Genomic DNA, 24,706 nt, shown 5'->3' with positions numbered 1-24,706 from the left:
GCATTTCGGTTCTTCTTTGATGGGTAAGTTGGAAAGGAAAGCATAGGATGGGTGAGGATTTGGTGGTAGGTATCCAGTTGGATAGTACTGCGGTATCTCCGATGGTTGGTATTTGGGGATCTTCGATGGATGGTACGTTGGTACTTCAGAGGGTTGGTACATTGGTATTGTTGGTGAATGGTAGCTTGAGTGTCTTGGTGGTTCAATTCTTTTTTTTGGTGGACTATCGGAAACGTTTATTGGGTAGTGCTTGGATTCGGGGTAGTACACAGGTTTGGTTAAGTCATGTTCCACATCTTGGTCGAAGTATGCTTCATAATAACCATCATTCATGTTATCCTCGGGGTAAGGTTCAGCAATTCCAGCCTCTTTTTCTTTTCGCACATATTTTTCCATAAAACCCTTGAATGGCATCTACATTATGGGGGTTTCAAGTGTAGAGGGAAAAGAAAAGGTTACCAACCTATCTTATCCCAAAAACAAGTAATCAATTATTTCCTATACTTGGATCGAAGCTTGGGTATTGTTTTATGATACCCAATTCTCTAAGATCGATGGCTCTGATACCAACGCTTGTCACAGCCCAAAACACGGCCTAGGAGTTTGACGCCTACGTTGGTACCACAAGTGTAAATAAATCAGAGTTACGTTCAATTAGCGGAAGACTTGTAAAACTTGTGGATTAAAGTTGTAATATTACAAAAGACAGAATTATAAAAGATTCCAGTTTAAGTTTAAAATATTACTTGTTTTAATTACAAACTACCATTTTAGTATATTAAATTTATACAAAACAGATCCGAGCCATCGGATATATAGGTAGCACTTCGACACTCCAAGCGCTATGTTTGGTCACCTGCAAAATGTAAATAAAATACGTCAGCAACGAATGTTGGTGAAAACGCTGACGCTAAAAGTATTTTCTTTTACTTTATTACCCCTCGAGACTACGCCTGCCTCGGCCAATCGTGGCTTAGGAATAACAAAGTTAAACAACACATTTATAAACTCGAGTCTCTACATTAGGTCACCTCAGCAAACACCGTAGCGTTCGACTTAGTTAAGTACCCGTAAGTATACACAAGGTCGTGCTTCCCGCGGGAAAGCGTCCTACGACCAGGCGTGGTGCGATGTACCCACCGTGTACTACCACATATGTAAAGATCCAGACAAACATATACTACAGCCTGAGGGCTAGGCTTATACTCTTATTTATAACGGTTTTAGGAACACATAGTTCCTTGTAAACAATTTTCATATAATATGTTTGACTCGTTTGAAAATGAGTTTGTAAAAGTTTGGAGGCGTATTCACCTTTTCGCTCTGGGATCGGCTTCAACACCGTCCGAGGGTCTTTCACTTGCTATCTTGCACCTATAGTAAGAGTATAACCATTTTTTAGTCGGATATACAATCCGGCTTAAGACCTTTAGTCTTATTTTATATTCTTTACCTCGATGAACCTTTAGTTCAAATCTCTTTTACCTGAAAACCTTTAGTTTAAAAGTAATTTATAAACCTTTAGTTTATTTATAAAAACCCGACGTTTCTTCTTCTCAAAGAAACATATTCTTTTCATTTATTATTTAAGAATAATCATTATCACTTAAATAATAATTTCATAACAAAGAATATATACTTACACACATATATGTTTATCAATACTCATATTCTTATTTTTGTTTCTTTATTTGTTATGTTTTCTTTTCTTTTCTTTTAATTCGAGGTATCAAGTATAACATCGACTTAAGGTTTAAGCCTTTATAATATTTTATTATATTCATTGGCGTTAAGCCTTACCTTAAAGGCTTATGAAAATCCTAATAATTTGAGCAGCACTCCAACGCCGCTTCACCTTCTCAATTAACTCTTTTTCTCGTCACTCCTTCCTTGACACGCCAACCATTAAACACCAATCTTGACGGCATGCGGATGGAGGGTGGCTCAAACTTTGAGGAAACGTCGGCACGGAAATCGAGAATTGGGACACGTATCGAGGTGGATCGAGGGCGTGTATTTCGAGGTGTAGAGAGCTGTTAGAGAGAGAGATATGAGTGAGTTTTGGTGTGAGTTGTGATGAATCCTATGGCCTTCTATTTATAGCCAAAAATTGAAGCCTATCATGATACGCGAAGTAGGCCTTCTGCGTCACCACGTAGACCTGCCACGTGGTGACACGTGGCAGGTGTTGTGCCGCATAGCGACACGTGGCGGACGTGGTGACACATTGCAGCAGACGGTGCCACCGTGTGCCACGTGGCACACGTATCACAATGTGTCAGGCCACGTCATCGCGATACGCGATGACGTTGGTTCAACCAGCAATCGCGTATCACTGTTGACCCTTCCAGAAGATTTTGACCAAGCCCCATAGCGATACACGATGGGCTTGTCCTTTTTTCCCGTCGCATATCGCGATAGGACAAGAAATCAGAATTTTCATTTTAACCCTTAGGTTTGGATCTTTGACAAATTTAGTCCCTATACTTTGGAAAGTTTACATTTTGAACTCGAAAATTTCATAATGTTATAGCAATCGGGTTTTATTGTTGAATCATAATGAATGTCTCCCATTCGTTAGATAAAGAATCAATAAGTTTGTCAATATACTCATACTCTTGCTAATCAATGCCCAATCTCTTCATTTCATTCACCAGATGACAGTACCTCTCGATCAATTGTGCCATTGATTCTCCTTTGACCATGGTGAATATGTCAAATTCCTTCTTCAATAGAGTGATTTAAGATTTCTTCATATCTGGATTCCCTCTATTCTTATTAAAGCTTCCCAGATCGAGTGACACAAGCCATTGTGCTATAACAGTTGGAAAATCTCAGATTTAATGGCTTGTTGAAAAAGATTCATCATTTTCTTTTCTCGAAGAAATCTTGCTCTATCACCCTCAGGAGTTTGGGATATACGATAAATAGTACCATTCTCGTTACGTGGAATGATGTATTCCACTTCAACCGCTTCCCATGCATCGTAATTAACAGCTTGCACATATGTCTCAAACTTATCTGCCTAACTCGGATAATCCTCCATTCTTAAAAGCTTTGGTGGCTTAGTAGATGTGCCCATATCATTCTCAAGATTGGTGTTTTGAAGTATTACAGATGGTTGTGACACAAAAACATTCATTTCTTTCATAGTTGCACGAAAATCAGCTTAACCAGCGTATATGTATAAGAGCGTGTAAGTAATGTAAGCGTATAAGTATTAAAGACGTATAAAACTTAAACGTTGTGTAACATTTTATACAGCATGTAAGCAATATACGGCAAAATTTGACTTATACGGCGGGTAAGTATAATGCATAACTTATACGGAGATCTTATACGAGGAATATGCTTAACGGGTCAGCAACTTATACGGAGGAAACGCTTATTCAGCTAGATGACTTATATGGGCATCAGAACACTTATACACTGCTAGAAACTGTGAACATGAACATGATCTGAAACATGAAGAAACTACTTGATTTTGATGATTAACTCTTGCAGAAATGATCAACAGGTATTAACGAACATAAGTCTGAGATGAATTTGAATTTTAACCATAATTAAGTGATTAATTAAAGAATAAGTATCATTGATAAACTTTGACTTTGCAAATATTCAAATTTTGAAATCAAAACGAGTTGATGTGGTCAATTCAGTAATAAACACAAGCCATAAACTCTGATACCACTTGAAATACTTGAAGCCTAATCATAATACATCATCATATACATGTAGATACAATATGATAAGGATCGAAAATGTTGCATCTACTATACTATGCTAAATGGGGAAAACACATAGCAAAGGAACTAAACACATGTCAACTTAGTGTAACAATCACTATATTCATATAACAATTTCAGTACAAGTGATTTCAAAAGTAATACAAAATATGACAAATCATAACTATTTATACACATACCTATGGACCGTATAAGTATGTTGGAGTATAAGACTTATACACCACGTATAAGTCTTATACGTTGATATAGACTTATATGCCCTTAACATGTAGTTCTAACAAACTCAGCTCGTCTATATATACAAGACCTAGCATTAGACATTTTTCACTAACAACTGCATAAAAAACAGGTCACGGAGGTTGCAGGGATCTGCCCTCTGGTGACGACCTTGTATGGTTAAAGTGATAAGCCTGTGCAGGTACCTGTACAATAATACAATATAATATGATACAATACAATACAATATAGTACGGTACAGTAAAGTACAATGCAGTACAGTACAATACAATACACTACAATACGTTACATTATATTATATTATAATATATTATAATATAATTTATATAGACCTATCCGTGGCGGATAGGTCTATCCACGGCGGATAACCTTCTTCTCTAAGAAAATGGGTTGGTTAACAGGCCCGTTTTCAAACCCAAATAGACCATTTTACTAACCTCAAACCCAAATCTAACCCGTTTCATAGTTTTTTCAAACCCTTAATCTAACCATAAATCTAAATCAAACTAGAAATGTACCTCGGTGGGAGGCCGATCTAGAATAAATGATTTCAAACGGGTCGGATCTTGATTAGATGGTTTGTTTGTTGATGTGGTTGATTGCGGTTGATAGTGTAAGTGATCCTTTGTGAAGAGGGGTTATATGTGGGTCTATCCGCCGCTGATAGACCTTTCCATGGCGAATAAATATTTTTAGATCATATCCGCTACAGGTAGTTCTATTCGTGGCGGATAGACCCACATATATTATTTATATTATATATGTTGAATAATATTATTTTTTATAATAATATATTAATTCGTATTATTATAATAATATTATTAATATTATATATATTGAATAATATTAGTGTAACATCTCGGAAAATACCATATTTATTTTAGGTTAAAAATATAAATTGTGAATGTCGAAGGACCCAAGAATATTTTAATAATATGGTAAAAGAAATAATGGGATATATATCTATACTATATTATAATACATATAGGAAGGGCAAAAGAGTTTACTACTATTGATGCAAAATGCACAACATGTTTATGCCAAAAAAACTCAAACCCAACTTATCGCGCCCTCAAAACTGGCGTATCGAGGTAAGTGATTTAAAATTCATAAAAACCTAAAATGCATCCTGAGCAAGTTTTGATTCTTTTGAAATTTAAACCTCACAAATACCTCCTATCTCTCTCTATCCTAAATCAAGAATCAAGAAGAAGTTGATCATGGCTCGATTTGAAGATGTTTATGTGTTTCCTGATGTCCAATTGAATGATTTAAAAGGTCCCAGGTTTAATTTTAAATTATTGATTTTCTTCTCGATTCCTAAAATTCTGTTCTTCAAGTATGGTCAATGCTTTCAGAGTCACCACTGGTCGGATTTTATTTGGTTATACTAGGTTCTTTGCGACTAATTAGGGTTCCAGCGGCTGGAAGGCATGCATAGTTTGTGAAGACTAAGATTTGACGGTAGGTATGTTACTTGTAATTGTTGATTGGTTAAGAACTTGACAATTCTGGATCTTAATTCCACATTTTGGGAATGTTAACTATTGTCCGAATATGCATAATCTGAGAAGAATGTAAATTTTAGGGCTTTTACTTGAAATCATCATTTCGGGGTTTTCAACCTTTTATTCATTTTAATTGAAAAGTTTCAACAACAGATAGTTAAAAAAATCCTAATTTTGATAGTTCAATTTTTTTCTAAATGATTGATAGTTCATTTTTTTTACAAAATTTATGGTTCAAATGACCTGCAAACAAACGAACGGACATGAACTAAATCGAACAAATATTTGTGTTCATGTTCGTTAATTTAAAAGAATGAACCTGCCCGTGTTCATTTTAGTTTGTTCATTAAAAGTTTAAAAGAAAAATTTATGAATAAGTGAACATAATTATACAACCGGTAACGAAGTTATATGAAAAAAAACCTTCAAGACTTGAATTTACGAATTTACTTTTTTACAGGGATTGAAAAGTCATTTTACAGATCCCGGTTAGCTTCACACGAGGTTTATTTGTTTTTTACTTTTGCTTTTAATTTGAAGGAGTTTGAATGTTGTAGCTTTTAAAAGTGAATAATGTGAATCTAACAAATTATGATAAACCATATTGAATTTATGCAGAGTTATATGATGGTGAACAACAAGAAAAAGTGTCCCCTAGCAATCAGTTTAAACATCCAATTTACCACTAACAGGTTTCTTCAATTATGTTTTGAATTTTTCTTTTGTTGTAAGAAATTTATTTTTTGAAAAGTTAAAAATGGGTAAACGAATTTCATTGATCATAAAATATGCATGGATTTGGATGCTTAAAATTAGGCTTTCTTTTCAAATATAAATTTTTATAATTAAGTTATTTAATATGTTTGTGTACAATGTGATTAGTATGCATGGAATCAGACACATTGGATGCGTAACACAATACTGGTAGGTGTGTAATGCATCATCCAGCAAGTAACCGGAGTCGTTACTACTTTTAATGTGACATTTGATGCACCAATTGGCGCCAGTACACATGAAAACCGCCCCCGGTACGCGTAAATGCTATTGATACGCTATGCCTATAACCCGGCATCATCCAATCGGATACGTAACTAGCGTCAGTACCCACATAACGCAACATAGGATGCATAATCGACAACGGAATACGCATAACCGGCACCATGCATAACCAAATGAAAATGTATTCTGTCTTGATGTGTATGCCTTTGTAGGTTGTTAGTGCACGGTTTTGCGTCTGGAGTCTTTGTATTTATCGTTAATGTTTATTTGATAATTAATGTAATATTTAATATGTATATTTGACTAGTTCGTTAAGATTAAGTCTAGTTCGCTAAGGATGTTAGCAAACTAAGACTAGTTCGTTAAGGTTAAGTCTAGTTCGCTAGGGATGTTAGCGAACTAAGACATAATAATATATTCCCTCCTGATTCGTTAGGGGATGATAACGAATCAGGGGGTGGTTCGTTATGTTAAGTTTTGTATCGAAGGGGAAGCTGGTTCGCTAGGGGATGTTAGCGACCCAGGTCGCGTTCTATATATAGTGAACAACTGTTCACTTGTAATTAAGTTTTGAGATATAAGTTTATAGAGAAAAATCTTGAGTAATTACTCTCTCTCAAGCTTCATCTTAACATTATTGATAATATATACACATACATAACATTAAATCAAGGTTAATTATGAGCTAGATCTTTAATAGTGGTAATTGGATAATCTACAGATCTGAGATCTGTTTTATTGTTATCGACTGTTAATCCGGGATCAAACAAGTGGTATCAGAGCTGTTGGTGCTCTTTACACTTGATTTGGTGTTTTAAGTGTTATTGTTATTGTTATTATTATTAAGTTTTTAGGTTTTGTTTGATTTTGAATCAATTTGAGTTTATTTTGGTTGAATTATGTACGGATTGAATGGAATTCGTGTTGGTTAAGGTATGGATAGGAGTGGTTAAGAGGAATTGAGGTTTGAATTGGAATTGAGTGATCTGGTTTTGGTTTCGGTTTAAGTCCGAAACAGGGTGTTTGTTTTTGGTGAATTTGATTTGGTTAAAGTGTTAATCGATTACGAGGATATGTGTATAGGATTCGGAATTGGTTTACGAGAATTTTGATTGGTTATTTGTGCAATTTGGTTGAGTAACGAGGTTGTATTATGAATTTGGTATTTCTGGGTTAATCTTCATAATTTCTGATAATTAGTTTGAAGATTTGAAGATTTGAAGATGAACTTGATTCGTTATCTTCTTCCTGGTGATTCGCTATATGTTTCTTGGTGATTCGTTATCAACAGTGTTACTTCGCTAGCTTGTTCGTTAGCCAGTTCGTGTGAGTTAGTGATTCGTGTTATCTAGTTCGTTAACTAGATTAACTGATTCGTGTGACACGTGTTCTTCTTGGGATTCGTTACTGATTATCATCTGATTTGCTAAACTAATCCTTTGTAATTTGTTTGGTCAATTCGTTAAGTTGACTTGGTCAATTCGTTTGGTCAATTCGTTAAGTTGACTTGGTCAATTCGTTTGGTCAGTTCGTTAAGTTGACTTGTGATTCGTTAAACCTTCATCTCATTCGTTATATGTTTCGCCATTTAGGTGATTCGTTAACCTTATTTGTGATTCGTTAAGTTGACTCGTTAAGTTAACTTTTGATTCGCTAAAACACTCACCTCATTCGTTAAGGTACTTCATTACTGATCAGTTTTAACTTTGTTAAGACTTGATTCGCTACACTATTCACAGTTCGTTATACCTTTTCATTGATTCGTTAAACACAGTTCGTAGTTTGCAATAACTGTTCACACCCTTTAAATTTTTGAATTTCTTTTTCAAAAATGGCCGGTATGTATGCATTAGCGTCTCAAAACATGTTGATGCAACAGATGTTGCAACTTGATACCGAGATAGGTTCACATTCTAAATGTCCAAGATTGATGAAGTTCAGTGACTTTGCCAAGTGGGAACCTCGGTTTCGTGCACATTTGGGATCGGTTCATCCTGACTGCTCATATTGTCTTGATGAAGTTTATGTTGCACCAATGATTGGTGATGATACTATTGGATATACTCCTAAAGTTGTTTCTCAATACTCACAAGAAGAGAAGAAAGCTTTAGAAATTGAGATAAAAGCATATTCTACTTTGACTATGGCATTACCAGAAAATATTTTTCATTAAGTTGGTAGTATCAAGAGATGTGCATCTCTATTTCAACATCTGCGTATGAGAAGCATGGGAAACACTGCTGAGAGTAAGAAAGTGATGCTCAAGTTTCAGTTTCGAAACTTTAATTTATTGAAAGGAGAAACAGTTGAAGAGATGACAACAAGATTTAGTCATTTAATTGCTGAAATGGACAAGATGAAAATGGAAATTTCTGAAAGTGACAAAATTGACACTATTAAAAGTATGCTTCCAAGTTCCTACTCAACATTTCTAATGGTTTTGAAAGAGAATGATTATTTTCTGAATGAAGACTTGACGGCACTTGAATTTCTACAAAAGATCGAAGCTAGAGAATATGATCTTAAGTGTCAAAAATCCTCCAAAGAAAATCAAGATCCATCTTTCTATGGTGGAAGTATGCCTCTTAGTTCAACGATCTCTCCAATCACTACTTTTCTTACTCATGCTGCAAGTGAAAAAGAATCAGCTATGTTTAATGGTCCAAAAGTTTGTTTCTCCTCTGCTGGTAATTCGGGTGGTTCTGGAAGTTCAACTAATAACAATCCATTTGCTACACCACCTAGTGTTAATATGAAGGAAGCTTAGCAAAACTTTGCTTTTTTGACGGCTTTTATGTCTTCATATGAAAACTTAGTGAGTAGTAAAATTGCCACAAGTGATTTAACAGGTGAGGACTATGATCAGATAGATCCAGATGATCTAGAAATCATGGATTTGAAATGGATCATGGCTATGATCGTTCGTAAAGTTAAAAGATTCATGCAAAGAACTGGAAAAGATCTTCCAGCTTTAAACAAGAAGTTGGGTTTTGACAAATTAAAAGTAAAGTGTTATAATTGTCAAGAATTTGGGCATTTCGCGAAGGAATGTGACAAACCAAGGAAAGAATACACAGGACCTCGTGGTCAAAGTCAAAATGCTTCTATACCACGAGGAAGTGATGCTGAAAAGAAACCATCTTCTTCTACAACACAAGCAATGTTAGCAGATGGAACTGATTGGTCACAACGGTTACTATGCAATGATGTTCAAGAAAATTTGGCTATGTTACATAAAGATTGTCAAGATGCTACTGGTAGTGAGATGTCTTCTGATAATGATTCTGGATCTATTCTGACGACTCTTGCGACAAGCCTTCTGAATCAATGTTTGCTTGCATGGCTAAGATCAATGAGGTTTGTAATTCTATTTCTACTACTTCATTTGTTAAAGCATCATGTGTTGACTGTGAATCTAACAAATCTAAGTTAGAAGCATTGAAAAATCAAAATGATAATCTTATAAGAGAAATTGCTTCTCTTAAGGATACTTATCGACAATCTCTTGAATCTCAAAGGAAATCTCGAGAAAAGATTGAAGCATTGTCGACAAGTAACCACGATCTCAAAGCCGAGTTATCTGTGAAAATGACCATTAATGACCAAAAGTTTCAGGAAATCTTGAAACATCGTTCTAAGATAACTGAGCTTGAGAATGAGGTTCTTGAATTGAAGAACAAATTGGGAAAATTTAGGAATTCATCTTTTCTGTTGAATGAAATTATTGAAGTATCTGGAAAACAAAAAGATTCTAAAAAGGGTATTGGTTTTGTTGAAATTCCACCACCTTTTCATAATGATTATAAAATTAATCCTTTTGCAAGAAAAGAAGAGGATTTGATTCAAAAACAATCTGTGATTTCTGAACAACCTAAATTGGTTAAACCTGAAATTGTCAAATCCTAAGTTGCTCCTCAAAAACCTCATGTGGAAAGTAAAAAGGTCTTTATTGAAAATGTTGACAAAGTGATTATTGAAGATGTGTTTAACCTGAGATAATACACAAGAATAAGAACATTCCTAGTTCTAATCATATTCTTTGCGAACCTCAAGAGTTTGAGGAAGCTGTGTATGGTTCATTCAAATCTCAAATGAACAAGGAAGAAAATGTGAAAACCAAACCAGTGAGGACAAAGAAGTCAGTTAAACCAAAGATTTCTGACAAGGACTTAATGTGTTTCATTTATCCTCCGAGTTCTAAGTCTTCATCGGCTAGAGTTTTTAAGTTAAAGGGAATGGACACAATGTTCACTGAAAAAGATATTCCAATTAGTATCATTAAACCTGAACTAATTGAAAGTGTGTTTTACAATGAAACTTCCAAAGTTCGTGAACTTGAACGTATGTATGCTCAAGCGAAAACATCAGTTTCATCTTATCCATTGACTAAGGCAAAACAATTTTTAAAACAAGATAAGAAGATTAACTTTGTGAAGTCAACTGGAACAGATACACTAAAAAGCTTTTCGAATTGTTCTAATTTAGATTTTTATTTAAAGAAGAAATCTGACTTATCTGATGAGTTTGCTAAGAGCATGACTAAAAATGTGAGTCATTATCAATCATCTGCATCATTTATTCCAATTTCTTCTAAACATCATCATATAGACATGCGAATTTGTTTTTTATGCGGTTAACAAGGTCATGTTGTGTGGAATTGTAGTCAGCAAAACTTTCAGAATCTTCATCCTTTTATCAAGGACAAATCTAAGCCAATTCCAGTGGTCAAGGAGATCCTGAAACGACCTGTGTCATATGCTGATGATACTCATATTTTGTTCTCTGATATGAATCCTCGGAAGGTTTTTCATATCAATGAGACACACGGTCAAGTGAAACCAAAATTCATTCCAACTGAACCTATATGTCAAAACAAGAATTCAAACATTGTTCAAGCAACGTACTTAAGACGAAAGTCTAAGAAGCCAGTAACTTATTCACAAGTAGCTGAACAACAATTGAAATCTGTTAAGGTTAATGTTCAATGAGAAAACCAAAAGGTGCCCAAGACCGAGGCCTGGGCTGCCTTTTTGAACTAATCACTTTTGTTTGTGTGTAGGGTTCATCCAAGACCATTTCTGGTGAAAACTAGATCATGGATAGCGGATGTTCTCGTCATATTACTGGGAATCTCAACCTATTAACCAACGTAAGAAATATTCAAGGGGGTTATGTAGCGTTTGCTGGGAATTCTGGGGGCATGATCACACAAGAGGGTGAAGTTTCAAATGGTCACATTACGTTTGAGAAAGTGAATTATTGCGACAAGGTTGATCATAACTTATTGAGTGTATCGCAGATTTGTGATAAAAAGTACACTACGATATTTTCTGACAAAGAGTGTCTTATCTTGAAACCGGGTTATGTTATTCCCGAGGACATGGTTGTCATGCGATCACCACGATCTAATGATATTTATGTCTTAAATATGAGTTCTAAGATATCAACATCGATCGAAACATGTTTTGTCTCTAAAGCAACCGAGAAAGACTCGATTCTATGGCATCGTAGAATGGGTCACATACATGTCAGAAAGATGAATTATTTAATGGCAAATGACTTAGTTGAGGGTGTCTCATTAAAGAATTTTAAGTTATCTGATCACTGCGTTGCATGCAAAAAGGGCAAGCAGAAGAAGAAGACACATCCTTCTAAGTTATTGAATTCCGTTGATACTCCTCTTGAACGACTTCATATGGATTTGTTTGGTCCAGCGAATCGTGCGAGTATTTCTGGAGACTGGTATTGTCTTGTAGTGACAGATGATTATTCAAGATATTCATGGGTGTTATTTATGAGTTCAAAAGATCAAACACCAGTTTTGGTACAAAACCTTATTACTAAGATCGAATCACTGTATAAACAAAATGTGAGGAGAATCCGAAGTGATAATGGTACAGAATTCAAAAACACTATATTGGATTTCTTTTGTATTCAAAAGGGAATTCACCGAGAATATAGTGCACCTTATGTACCTCAACAAAATGGTGTTGCTGAAAGGAAAAATAGAACTCTGATTGAAGTTGCACGTACAATGCTTGCTGATTCAAAGCTTCCTGTTCAATTTTGGAATGAGGCAGTGAATACAGCTTGTTATACGCTTAATCGAGTTCTAACAGTGAAACGACTAAAGAAAACAAGCTACGAGATCTTAAATAATAGAAAACCTAATTTAAAGTACCTGGAACCATTTGGGTGTCCGTGTACAATGTTGAAGAAGGATTCGGGTAAATTTGAAGAAAAAGCTATCGAAGGGTATTTCTTGGGATATGCATCTCCAAAGAAAAGGGTTTTTAATTTCACATCTGGCTGTGTTGAAGAATGGTACCATGTGGACTGTCAAAAGTACACAACTCCTCCTCAAGGGAAAGGTCCAGACTGGATATTTGACTACGATAGTTTATTTAATTCTTTTACTCCTTTGACTGAACACATTGATGAAGATCTGGTTAGGGCATACTTTGAAGAACATTTGAACATTCCAGGATTTTCAAGTTCTAATGCAGTTGAAGTTCAACCAGATGCTCCAACTGAAGAATCTCAAGTTGTCTCTCTAGTTGCTATTGATAATGTTTCTACTTCTTCTGATGATGATCAAGCTGAAATTCAAGTTATTGATCTTGACAGTGATAATGCTTCATCTCCCGAGTTGGGTGAACATTACACTAACTTATTTGATAATGTTGTTGTTCCTGAAAATCCCACTCTTCGGATTCATGGATATCATCCACAAGAAAACATCATTGGAGAACTTGATGTGGGCGTTCGTATACGTCATCAAGTTGCTTCGTCAAGTGACAATAACACATTGTGTGCTTACACTAACTTACATTATTCGGGAATTGTGAATATTGCTAAATTCAATTGCTTTTTATCTCAAGTTGAGCCAACGACAGCTCGTAAGGCACTTGAAGATCCTTCTTGGGTAGAAGCTATGCAAGAGGAATTACAACAATTTGCACGTTTGGGTGTTTGGGATTTAATAGACAAACCTGCTAGAGTCAAGAAAGACATTCCGACTAAGTGGGTATTTAAGTGTAAGAAGGACTTTCGAGGGGTGATTGTCAGAAACAAAGCACGTCTAGTGGTGCAGGGTTTTCATCAGCAAGAGGGTATTGATTACACAGAGGTATATGCTCCAGTTGCAAGATTAGAGTCGATTCGAATATTCCTGGCTTATGCAGCTTATAAGCATATCAAGTTCTATCAAATGGATGTTAAAAGTGCTTTTCTCAATGGTGAATTACACGAGGAAGTGTTAAAAGAATGTGTTTTCGTTTGTATAGATAAAATCCAAAAAAAACATTAAAATTCAAAAGAAAAAAAACATCTTGTGATTTCTGTTCTTTAATGTTTTTCTTTTAAATATTTAGAAAAACCAAAAACATTTTAAAATTTTTGAAAATCCAAAAAGAATGTGATTTATGTTTTTGTACAGAAAAAATTTGAAAATCCAAAAAGAATGTGATTTATGTATTTGTACAGAAAAATTTGAAAAACCAAAAAAAATGTGATTTATGTTTTCAAAAAGATTGTTTATAACAAAATTGAAAAAGAAAAAAATATTGTATTTTTGAGTGTTTGTACAGAGAAAATCCAAAAAAAAGAAGATTTTTACAGACGTTTTTAGATTATTTTCTCGCTGAAAATTACGTTGGTTATTTAAGTTTATGAAGCATGCTTGCATGTCTTGGTCCTATGATTCACTCGTGAATTGATGGTTAACCATTTATTTATTAACTTAAGTTAACTGGGGCGATTAAATTTATCTTTTCTTTATTTTATGCTTCTCAAAATTTTGAGTTTTTGAAGCAAAAAGAAAACATGATAATACATTGATTATCTTGACCCCAAATTCAGCAAAAAGTAAGCTTAAAAAACTGTGTTCTTAATTGCATTGGTGCATTGGTAGGTCTTAAAACAACCCAGTATAATATAATGGTTTAAGTCAAGTTGGGGTGATTTGGCAAAAATCAAATTAAGCTTGAACCGTGATTAAAGGCTGATAGTTTCTGATATTCTGTGCTTTAATTGAACTATTTAATCATATCACAAAATTACTTGAATGTGTGTTATTAGATTTATGTGGACAACAATACCAATGACCGACTTATCGCCAGTCATAATATTGTTGAAATATAAAACTGTGATGGAAGGGCATTTTGGTCAATATGATTCTCTGCTCAAACTCAACAAAAAAAAACGGACCGGATATTCTTTTGTAAATACATTCTTTAAATTCTTACAAAATACCAAAAATATTTTCGTCTTCTTTGTACAAAATACTTAAATAATTTTAAGTTATGTTTCGGAAATCTGAAACATTTTTAACGTATCTGGTTGTCGGGATAAAAGGGTTTCTCGATAATTTGATTTATTTATTTATTTAATTCTTTAATTAATTCATTAATTTATTCATTTAATTATTTAATTTAAAATTAAATAAAAGAGTTTATTTTGCTAAAATCCAATTCGTTATTTATGGATAACGAACTAGGTGATTCTTTAGCGAACTAGCTTCTGGTTCGCTAACCTAATTCGCTTCCGCACTCCGTAACGAATCATCCCTTCGTTATGCATATTTAACGAATCATGACACGAATCATGTCTTGATTCGCTACCTTTAATTTAACGAATCAAGTAGCGATTCGCCAACATAAGGTAACGAATTGAGTTAGCGAATGGGCTAATTCATTAACTTTAAATTACACGAATCGTCTGATTCGTACAAGTTGTACCTAGGGTTATGTGCACTGTTATATAAGACAAGAAAACGAACAGTCTTCCACTGTTCGCCTTCTTTCTTCTTTTTTAAGAAACCTGTTCAGATTCTCTCTGAAATTTCGACTTTCTTGATTGAAAATTTCAAGGAAATATTTGAGTTTCTAAGGTATAGCTGATGATGGCGATATCATTTTCGTCAAAAATGGCTATGTGTTGATAGTTAAATTATGAAATTTTAGGAGTTTAAGGGTTTCTGATATTTTAAAACCCATTTGTGTATAATTTATGTTAATTCATATATGTTTTTGATGTCATTATGATCGGAATCACATTCCGATACCCTTGGTGGGCTTCAATCATGAATTGATTGTTGTTTGCCGGGTTAATTATTGTTTTGTGACATTGGTGTTTACTGTGAGTTCGTCTAACCTATGTACTTAGAGATTTTGGGTCTTAATCTCATTCAGCTTCGATTACGATTGTAATTCCGAGTACAACGAGCTCATTAGCGTGATGATTCGACGATAGTTATGGCCTAATTGTTCTTGGGTTCATTTTGTTGACTATTCGTGTTCATCCTAATTTTGACCATTGACTGTGTGAAGTCAAAGAAAAAGTCTTATTTATGACCATTCGTTAGTCTTAGCGAATTGGAACTGTTTTGTGTCCAATTCGTTAAGATTTTACACGAACTAGCTTAGCGAATAAGATGTTACACGAATCAGATTTGGATTCGTTTTAAATATAACGAACTGAAATTTAGTTCGTTAAAATTAAATAGTGATTCGCTAGTTTTAGTTCGTTAACGTATTTACTTGATAGCGAATCTCCTGATTCGTTATCTTAGTATAACGAATCAGTGTGATTCCTAACGAATGACATTAAAAAAAGAATTAAAAGAAAAAAAATATTCATTTATTTTAATTTATAGGATTTAAATAGTTTAAATTATGTAAATAGCTTAATTACACATATTTTTGATTATATATCATAATATTCGGTTTTATTTATACAGTAACACATGGCTGATCAAGAACAACAAAATCAACCACCATAAGAACAACCTCCACAAGGACAACCACAACAACAAGATCAACAAGCTGAAATGATCTTCTTGCCTATCGATAAGAAGCACAACATTTGTGCTTATGTTGCTCAAGATGTGGCTGATTTAAGAACGTTTGGAGCTATGTTGACTTTCTTACGACGTTCAAAGATACGCTATGCAATTACTGCTTAACCTAAAGTGTATCTTAGTATAATCAGGCAGTTTTGGAACACGGCGGAATATGTTGAGGAAAATAATTGGGTTCGAGCTACAATTAATCAGATCCATATTACGATTGATGTTGAGGTCATTCGTCGGGTACTTCAATTTGACGATAATGATGATTACCCGAGTGAATTTGACAAGACGTTGGTTAGGGGTTTATTCACACGTTTGAATTATGGAGGTAATATTCATAAGTCTATGTTGAACAAGAATGGGTTGTGTCCACCATACAAGTATCTGCTGCATGTTTTACTTCATTGTATGAGTGGACGTCGCAGTGGTTTTGATGAGTGTAGACTAAGTTTGCAATCGGCATTTGATGCTCTAATCCTGAATAAGCCCTTCAACTATTCAGAACTCATCTTTGATCATCTGAAAGAGCAAGTTCAGCAAACTCTACCGTCAAAGAAGTTCTTGATGTATCCTCGCTTTTTACAGCTAATTATTCAAGATTTGATACCGAATTTGGTGATTGATCGATCGTTGGTGAACGATGTTCTTGATACGGAACATATGAAAGCTGAAACGGTGCATCGTATGTTAATATATAGAAAAGACAAGCCACAGGATAAACGGATGATTGGTCATATAATCAATCCGGATTACGTATGTCCTCCTAGTGAGCGCTGGATCCATGATGATTCGGATTCCGAGCGTGAAGGGGGAGAAGGTGGGAACAATGATGGTGGAGATGATGATGGTGACAATGATGATGGTGATGGTGGAGCTGGTGAACGAGCTCTTAAAGAACAACAAGATGCAGTCGATGCTGCTCTAGCTGCCACCATGAAAGCTCAACTAGAAAGAAAACGAAAGGGGAAAGCTATAGCTACTGCTGAACCATCAAAGAAGCCCCGTGTGTCTGCTGGGGCTGGGGTAATTATTGGAACTCCACCACCACGTCAATCAACTACTCAAAGCTCGGCGGTGTCGCTAACTACTAGCACTCCTATGCTTACCTTGACGACGACGATGGTTTCACATGTGAGGCTCGGTGTAATCCCTCAAATGACGTTGACCGAGATACCGAGGCCTCCTGATGTGTTGTCTACAGTATCTTCTACCACATCAATGAGACCTCCTCCTCTGCCAACAACTACTCTTCCTCCACCTCCGCCTAGTGATGTCTCTTTTATGAGGATTACTCGACCTCAAGGACCTGTTCAACCAGTTCATCCATCTATATACAATTTGCCACCAGGTCGTCAAACTGAAATGCTGCTAAATCTGCTACATCTATATGAAAATCAAATGGCAGCTGACCGTCAAACTCAAGAAAGACTCATGGAGAATCAACGTCGAATGATGAGTTATATTTCTTTCTTTCAGAAGGAGACTAAGTTGTTACGTACGATTGTTGAGTCTCAGGAGGTGAAATTAAAGGAACAAGAAGAGTTGATTTTACAATTAACTTGTAAAGATGATGCCCTAAAGAAAATTAAAAATGACGATGATGATCCTGACGAATCTGATGCAGGAGGTGAGCCTAAACAATCGCATGGTTCATCCTCTGGTGTTGGTGTTAGTGGCGCTGATGATTCGAACAAGCAGATAATTACCTATCAAGATCCAACAGCTGCCAAGCCAATAGAAATGATTGAGGCTAACACGGTGATATTTATGGAAGGATTGGGGGTGGTTAGAAGTGTGGTGAACAGAGATGAGATAGAGGTCGGTGAGTTTATTGTTAGATCTTTGACACGGGAGCAGATTTCGATTCTGCTTGGGCTGAATGATGATCAGTTGACTGCTTTAGAGACTGAGCCCGATGTCGAAGTGATCAATGAAGAAGAAATGGAAGTTGATCCGTTATTTATGGATACGGATTTTATTTATGAGATGGAGGATGTGACAGCTGAAGAGTACCCGGACTTGTATCAACACGCAAACGTTGATCAAGGTGCTCCGGTATTTCACGAAGATGTAATTAAAGAGACTGAGGATGAACTAGAAAAGGTTGTGCAGCGAACAGTTTCTTCACTCAAAGAAGTGACTGATGATGACATAGAAAGATGGTTCAAATGTCAGAAAGTGGGTAAGATTATCAGTTCTTATCGGTATGTAGATCAAGAAAGAAAAGATACCGCCGCTGCTTGGATTGAGGCGAATCAGGTGACTACCTTCAAGACTGTTTCTAAGGTACATGGTGATATTGTCTCCTGGCTGTATGATTCAGACCTTATAGTATGTATAGTCAAGTGGGAAAAGGGTGTCCAGTATTACGAGAGGATAATGGATTTTTAACTCTACCGCGTTGGGATGTACGTACCCTCGCGAGACGTCCATTTATCAATCGTGGGAGTCACCGAACGGCTGAGTGGTTTCATCAACACTTACTGTTCGAGGTCAATCATGGCTTCAAATTCTTCAAGCCCCAGTTTCCAAGACGTAAGCGCATTGACGAGATTGATCCAAGGACCGGCTGGAAGAAACTTGTCTTGAAAGTGAAGCAGCCAAAGACAATGAAAAAGGTTCCTGTGAAGACAATGCCTCAAGATATTTATCTGTTTTTCAACCGTTGGTACTATGCCAATCGTACTGGCAAGGCCGTTATTGTTCATGGTCGAGGACTGTAGACCGAGCTCATCAAGATAACCGACCCTATGTGGTTGGTTAATTTATCAGAGACAGACAACGACGTGCTATACAGGAAGCAGATTTTTTTTTAACGCCAAGAAGATTACGACCTGGCTATGCAATTCCAAGGAGTCGTTCGTGTGTGTCACGAACATGGAATTCATAGTTGCAGAGACTGGCAGTCCAAGCGCTTCAAATAAGTTAAAGACAAAGAGCTCAAGACGAGGGGGTGTCTGTTAGTGCACGGTATTGCGTCTGGAATCTTTGTATTTATCTTTAATGTTTATTTGATAATTAATGTTTATATTTGACTAGTTCGTTAAGAATAAGTTTAGTTCGCTATGGATGTTAGCGAACTAAGACTAGTTCGTTAAGGTTAAGTCTAGTTCGCTAGGGATGTTAGCGAACTAAGACATTATAATATATTCCCTTCTGATTCGTTAGGGGATGTTAACGAATCAGGGGGTGGTTTGTCATATTAAGTTATGTATCGAAGGGGAAGCTGGTTCGCTAGGGGATGTTAGTGAACCAAGACGCCTTCTATATATAGTGAACAACTGTTCACTTGTAATAAAGTTTTGAGATATAAGTTTATAGAGAAAAATCTTGAGTAATTACTCTCTCTCACGCTTCATCTTAACATTATTGATAATATATACACATACATAACATTAAATCAAGGTTAATTATGAGCTAGATCTTTAATAGTGGTAATTGGATAATCTACAGATCTGAGATCTGTTTTATTGTTATCGACTGTTAATGCGGGATCAAACAAGTGGTATCAGAGCTGTTGGTGCTCTTTACACTTGATTTGGTGTTTTAAGTGTTATTGTTATTGTTATTATTATTAAGTTTTTCGGTTTTGTTTGATTTTGAATCAATTTGAGTTTATTTTGGTTGAATTATGTACGGATTGAATGGAATTCGTGTTGGTTAAGGTATGGATAGGTGTGGTTAAGAGGAATTGAGGTTTGAATTGGAATTGAGTGATCTGGTTTTGGTTTCGGTTTAAGTCCGAAACAGGGTGTTTGTTTTTGGTGAATTTGATTTGGTTAAAGTGTTAATCGATTACGAGGATATGTGTATTGGATTCGGAATTGGTTTACGAAAATTTTGATTGGTTATTTGTGCAATTTGGTTGAGTAACGAGGTTGTATTACGAATTTGGTATTTCTGGGTTTCTGGGTTAATCTTTATAATTTCTGGAAATTAGTTTGAAGATTTGAAGATTTGAAGATGAACTTGATTCGTTATCTTCTTCCTGGTGATTCTCTATATGTTTCTTGGTGATTCGTTATCAACAGTGTTACTTCGCTACCTTGTTCGTTAGCCAGTTCGTGTGAGTTATTGATTCGTGTTATCTAGTTCGTTAACTAGATTAACTGATTCGTGTGACACGTGTTCTTCTTGGGATTCGTTACTGATTATCATCTGATTTGCTAAACTAATCCTTTGTAATTCGTTTGGTCAATTCGTTAAGTTGACTTGGTCAATTCGTTTGGTCAATTCGTTAAGTTGACTTGGTCAATTCGTTTGGTCAGTTCGTTAAGTTGACTTGTGATTTGTTAAACCTTCATCTCATTCGTTATCTGTTTCGCTATTTGGGTGATTCGTTAACCTTATTTGTGATTCGTTAAGTTGACTCGTTAAGTTAACTTTTGATTCGCTAAAACACTCACCTCATTCGTTAAGGTACTTCATTACTGATCAGTATTAACTTTGTTAAGACTTGATTCGCTACACTATTCACAGTTCGTTATACCTTTTCATTGATTCGTTAAACACTTCGCTATAACTGTTCACACCCTTTAAATTTTGAATTTCTTTTTCAAAAATGGCCGGTATGTATGCATTAGCGTCTCAAAACATGTTGATGCAACAGATGTTGCAACTTGATACCGAGATAGGTTCACATTCTAAATGTCCAAAATTGATGAAGTTCAGTGACTTTTCCAAGTGGGAACCTCGGTTTTAAACCAAGCTTATTAGGTGGGTTGGTTCGCTCTTAGCGGTTATAGAAATAAGAATAACCATAAAACATAAACCATTATATTAAAAGTATATCATTTTTTAAATAATATATTTTTATAAACATGGGAGTTGAAACTAGTAGTATGCATAAAACTGAAATTCGGTTTCTGGTTCTTTCGAATCTGTCCGGTTTCTGTTTAGGTTCGGTTTCAAGGTAGGCTGAAAAATGACCTAAATAATGAATTTGGGCCTAAAACTTTTAGTTTAAATTATTTATTATTATTGATAATTATTTACTTGGGTCTAAAATTTTTAGGCTACGGTATCTGTTATATGTATAAATTTAATTATTTTATGTTGTAGTTCACAAAATATTAAGATTCAGACTACAACTTGCACTACTTGACCGAACTTGATAACTTAGGTACATGTTTAGTGTCATTTTTGTTTTTGTTAAGTTTGATTTGTTTGGGTTATATTTGATTATTGGCTATGGATGTGCTTAATGGTCATTAATCTCATATTAATCAAAGTTTGTTTTAACATCATAACATGTATACAGAATGGCCATTTTAAAAACATATTGGTTTGGTTCGGTAAAAACGAGCCATTTTATAAAGTTACTGGTTTAGTTTGGCCCAAAATGAGCCATTTCATAAAGATACTGGTCCAGTTTGGGTAAAAGCAGGCCATTCTAAATAGTAATACACCAATGTAAACATGCACCATCGTATGTTACTAATTTAATTATATACCATTATCAATTTTTTAAAGAAGTTTATGAATGTTTATAAAATTTAAGAGAATACTTTGTTGAGTTTGTTTGATGACTAAACACAAAGATGCTTAGTGGTTATCTTTTTCTTTGATATATCAAAGGAGGAAGGCAACATTTATCTTGTTTTATCAGGTGGAATCTGAATCTGTGCTGGTGTTGAAGAATATACTTGTGAAGGTAATGACTTATACAGGGAAATCATTGAAAGTGGTGTCAGCTAGGTGACAAACAGGTGTGTATTTAGGTTTAAGTTAATTGTAATATGTGTTTACTAATTTTGATTGTTTTATTTGATTGTTTATACCTCTTTGTTCATGTAATCATAGTGCGAGCAGTGTGCTTTTGTTGACTGTTAAATGAATGAGCCACCAGGTGTTCGTGCTTGTGTTGGGTTGAAAGTGGCTGATTGTTTTATCAAAAGTATGATCACCAATCATTATCAAAATCACCGCACAAATAAGATTACAGCATCTGATCGGTTTCGCTAAGAGCAGGTCAGAAGCATTTTGTTTGGTTATCAAAACTTCATTTAGGTACTCTCTTTCCTCTTTTATTTCTCTGAGTTATGGGTAAAGAGATTTTATTCTACAACAGTTGTAGTTAACAGTTTTTGTTAGAATTTTAGACAAAGTTTTAGTTTTCAAAATGTACATAGTTATGTATTTTTATGTGGCCTGTACTTACCCAAACAAACCAAATGAATTTTTCTTAAAAAATGGCCCAATCTGACCCAACCCTGTCTTTACCCGAACCAAATTGACCTTTATTAAAAAGTGGATCGTTTTGATTTCAAGGCGTCTTGTCTGAACCCGTTTTGACCCGTAACCAAATTAACCCTTTTTAAAATGGCTCGTATTCTCAAAATTTTGAAACCTTTAGAATTTCCCAAATTGTCCTCAAATAAAAAATTAATTTGATGATTTTGATGAATAACTTGATTCTTCCGGTCAAAGTCATAGGGCTCTCAAAAGGCTTGCAGGAGCTAAATTGGAGAATAATGATACTTCAGATGTAGTAGATGGTATTCTTTCAAATGAGGATTTCTGAAGAATCATTTAACTAAAGTAAGCTTCATTTTTACACGACAAACAAAATATAATTATGTTTCCATGCTAATTATAATATCCAATCTATAAAAATAGGGAAAGAAGGAAGCAAAACTTGCATTGGCTATGGATTGTTAAAAAAAAGATTCGGATCCAAAATGAGTGTACCAACTTAGTTATGACCTGTGATCAACTTATCTTGTGGAAGAAAGCTTTTACCAACATTCTACAAAAATATGTGGAAGTATACATGTAATTTCTTTTTCCACCCGATATATGCAAGATCATTTGGTTTTGTCTTATTTAGATTTACAAAAAGTTACATTTTGCGTTTTGTACGTAATCAGATTGTCATATTGCAAGTCGTATTAAAATCCCGCCGTATTGCGCGGGTTTCTACTAGTTATATGTAACACCCCGCCCCGGTTAGGGCCGACGTTTCACTCGATACGATAATTAAAATCCAAATTTAAAAGTTTAAAATCATTCAAAACCCAAAAAGGTTAAATATCATTGACAACGAAAATAAATAAATTTGTTTCACTCAAAGAAATTATTTGAGTTCCTAATTTTCCAACTTAAGACTTTTACTTTTACTCTCTTATCACACGTTCCCCCGGATTCCCTTGGGTACCTGTAACAAATTAAAGAAAACACAAACAAAGAAACACGGATGAGCCAAATATTGCCCAGTAACGGAGGAAAATAGCAGTAACAAACGGTGAAGAACAATGCAATACAATAAACGATCACAGGAGAAACAAGTACAGTCTATGAGCCGATAACACTAACAATACGCTGAACGATCAGTTATGAACGATCAGTTATGAATCAGTACAATAACAATATATTGGAAATACCCATGTGAGCCACTAACAGTAACAGTAACAGTAACAGTAACAGTAGCTGAAGACTAATGCACTAGTAATTAAGTGAGATAGGAATGTGGACACACACACCTACCCATCTCACTCCAGTAACAGTTTACCTAGGATCGATCCATACGCCTCTCAGTAATCAGTATATGCTCTCATCGCACAATAAAATAGAAATGCTGTGGACTAATCGCTCCGCCACAGATAGAGCACGTCAAAGGTGCCTCGATTGACGCCCTACGTCCCCATAGGTGGATAAATGCTCGGGTATTGAAGTCAAATAAAATACAATAACAATGATCAATATCAATATAATATGTCTCAATAACAATCAGTCAATGTACAATGGTCATTTAGGAACATGCGACAATGAGTGCAATAAATATATTGTATCGCATGCATGACAATTTAACAATAGCAATATAACAATTTGCAATAAATAAGGAACGAAACTATTTAATAACGTTGACACGATACTATGAATCAACTCAATAATTATAACGCGATCAATGAATCAAGAACTCATATACTATGGAATCGAAGACACGGTATGACGCTACAAGTGCAAGCCCACGAAGTCCGTACACTATGAGAATGATGAAAACAATATTTACGCTATAAGTAAAAGACCACAGAATCCGTACACTACGAGAACCGTGAAAAAAATAAGAAGCTAAAAGAAGAGAAACACGGAATCCGTACCTAAAAGAGAATGGCAATAACCGTAAGAAGACTTAAGCTTTGATTAAATGTCACGAGAACCTACAATATTTTTATCACCTGGATTATTATATATATCGGTTGGGTAACTAATTTCATTTAGCATACCAGTGACTTTATTATATTTGAATCACCACATACTCCCTTTTTATATTGTATTTATGTATGTGCTTACACAATTTTAGAGGCTTTCTTAACTAATATTCATTCAAAGTGTAATTTAAATACATGTGTATGCAAGATTTATTT

This window comes from Bidens hawaiensis, unplaced genomic scaffold (genome assembly GCF_021521415.1).
Source record: "Bidens hawaiensis isolate Kalapana, Puna unplaced genomic scaffold, B.hawaiensis_p1.1 tig00028004_1, whole genome shotgun sequence".
In the NCBI taxonomy this organism is placed as follows: Eukaryota; Viridiplantae; Streptophyta; class Magnoliopsida; order Asterales; family Asteraceae; genus Bidens; species Bidens hawaiensis.
This window is presented reverse-complemented; position numbering follows the sequence as displayed.